The following is a 2,697-nucleotide window of genomic DNA, read 5'->3' on the forward strand; positions in this document are numbered from 1 at the left end:
ATTTGCACATTGCCAGAATGAGTAAATGGCTTTACATTATAATTAACTCCTCGAGAAATTTCTTTAGAGGAATAAAACAATATATTTTGCTAAGTCATAGAATGGACAACTCAGTTATGCTTCAGGTTATCTTAGTAGGGAGCATGTGAGTGAGAGGGTAACAGATACACAAATCACATCCTAGGATTAGACTTACTGGAAAGATCACATGGGATCAGAAATGGAAGTCAAAGTTTCTCTTATCAAATTTTGGTGACTCCAAAAAGACAGGAAAGACCAGAGAGAAGCACTAAATGAGGACAATAAATTAGCAAAAAGGGATGTCCTACCGATTTCAATATTCAATGAGTCTATAAGAAGGGCCTGAGCCACCAAGCCTGGCCAAAATACTGGATTTTAATTAAAGAGTAGAGTGAGGAGGGGCACAGAGGACAGCCTCCGAGGGGAGGCCGCACTGCAAGCATCCCTGGAGGGAGAAAGTATGCACTGGATGGATGGCAGCAGGCGCTGCACGGGGAGCTGAGCACTGCTGGGAAGAATCCGGTGAGTGATGGCGTTTATATCTCCTGATCATGATGCACAGCCTTCAGTCGGGGACATTTAATACACAGAACACTGGGTCCAGGCTGCAGCTGCGGGACTCAGAGGCGAAGCTTGAGTGGCTCCGGAAGGACAAAGAGCCACCCTTGAGGGAAGAGACAGCAGCCCTGGCGTTGGCGGCCCCACCACTGCCACATCTGCCAGGAAACAATGCTGCTAGTGACATTCAAACTGTGCCCCAGGAGCTCCTACAGACACATGTGCAACATGAAGGGGCTGAGGCAACAGGCTGTGAGGAGCATCGGCCAGGAGCTGATCCAGAGGGCCCTGGGAGGCCTCACTCCAAGCACGTGGGTTAACCAGATTCGGCGGTGGAGTTCTCTGCTTGGTTCACTGCTGGAAGAGACTCTCTGGCCGGGCGCAGTGGCTCACCCCTGTAATACCAGCACGTTGGGAGGCCGAGGCGGGTGGATCACGAGGTTAGGAGTTCGAGAGCAGCCTGACCAACATGGTAAAACCCCTAAAAATACAAAAATTAGCCAGGCGTGGTGGCGCGTGCCTGTAATCCCAGCTACTCGGGAGGCTGAGGCAGGAGAATTTCTTGAACCTGGAAAAAGAAAAGAAAGAAAAAAAAGGAAAGAAAGAGAGAGACTCTCTACAGTGACAAGGAACTGACCTATCTCCGGCAGGGGGAAGAGGCCATGCAGAAGGCCTTGGGCATCCTTAGCCCTCAGCAACCAGGAGGGCTGGAAGAAGGACAGCCAGCAGGACAGTGGGGACAAAGTGATGAGTAAAGTGGCTCTAGATGTGGGCAAGATGTTCCAGTTGCAAGTTGTGGTGGAGTCACCCATGAAGAGGCTCTATGAAGAGCTGGTGGAGTGCATGGAGGCAATGGGGGAGTGGAACCCCAATATCAAAGAGATCAAGGTCCTGCAGAAGGTCAGAAAAGACGCATTTATTACCTACCAGCTGGCTGCAAAGGCAGCAGGAAACCTGGTGGCGCCCCGTGACTTTGTGAGCATGCGCTGTGCCAATCATCGAGGCTCCACCTGTGTGCTGGCTGGCATGGCCACAGACTTCAGGAACATGCCCAAGCAGAAGGGTGTCATTGGGGGTAGCATGGTCCCACTTGCATGGTGCTTCACCTGGTGACTGGAAGTCCCTCCAAAACCAAACTTTCATGACTGCTCAGCATCGACCTCAAGGGGTGGCTGCCCAAGAGCATCATCAACCAGGTTCTGTTCCAGACCCAGGTGGATTTTGCCAACCACCTGCACAAGCACCTGGAGTCACACCCTGCCTCTGAAGCCAGGTGTTGAAGGCCAGCCTGCTCTTCCCAAGTGTGCCCAGCTGTACTGGTACGCACGCTTATCAGGAGAATCCCTGCTGGAATCCTACAAGTTTAAAGTCTCCACCTGGCGACAGAGTAATAGGTGAGGTTAGTGTTTAGAGCACAACACTAGGATACAGATTGGTAAAAGTTTTTAGTACCAAGAAAACAGGGATGAGACTCTTTGATTAAAAGGTAACTTCATTCACTGATTAGCTATGACATGAAGGTTAAGGCTCCTAAAACATTTGTAAAACTTTTTTTCTGGGCCCTTATGTGCCCACCTAAAATCATTTTTGAAATGCTAGTGGCTGATATGGGTGTGGTGGATGCTAGCCACAGGGCCTGAGAAGTCTTGCTTTATGGGCTGGAGAATGCCATGCCCTGCAGGCAGTGCATGTGCACAAGCAGAATCTCAGAGGGTCTCCAGCAGCCCTCTGCTCCTCCCAGTTGCTGCATGGCAACACCAGAGAACTGCTTAGCATCCCACAGTGGGTACCTTCTGGAAATATAGTCCAAGCTTTCTCTATGCAAAAAGACAAAACTAATTAGTAAATCTATTTCCCTATTGCTTCCATAGGCACCAGTCAGAATAAAGAATCATAATTAACATACACACACACACACACACACACACACACACACACACAAAACAAGGACCTGAGTTCAGAAAATGAAGCCTGTAATCACACACTAAAATGAAAACAATGAATCATGTTAAACGCTTAATAAATGTATTGCTTCCATAGCCTTGTGACATGGTTTGGCTGTGTCCCTACCCAAATCTTGAATTCCCATGTGTTCTGGGAGGGGCCTTGTGGGAGGTA

The 2,697-nt window shown here is 49.2% G+C and overlaps 1 pseudogene; it reads left to right on the forward strand.

Moving 5' to 3' along the window:
• The first annotated feature begins 750 nt into the window (after positions 1-750).
• On the forward strand, positions 751-1,953 carry LOC104666741 (annotated as a pseudogene).
• The last annotated feature ends 744 nt before the right edge of the window (positions 1,954-2,697 follow it).

The sequence above is a fragment of the Rhinopithecus roxellana genome, chromosome 18 (assembly GCF_007565055.1).
Source record: "Rhinopithecus roxellana isolate Shanxi Qingling chromosome 18, ASM756505v1, whole genome shotgun sequence".
Taxonomy (NCBI): domain Eukaryota; kingdom Metazoa; phylum Chordata; class Mammalia; order Primates; family Cercopithecidae; genus Rhinopithecus; species Rhinopithecus roxellana.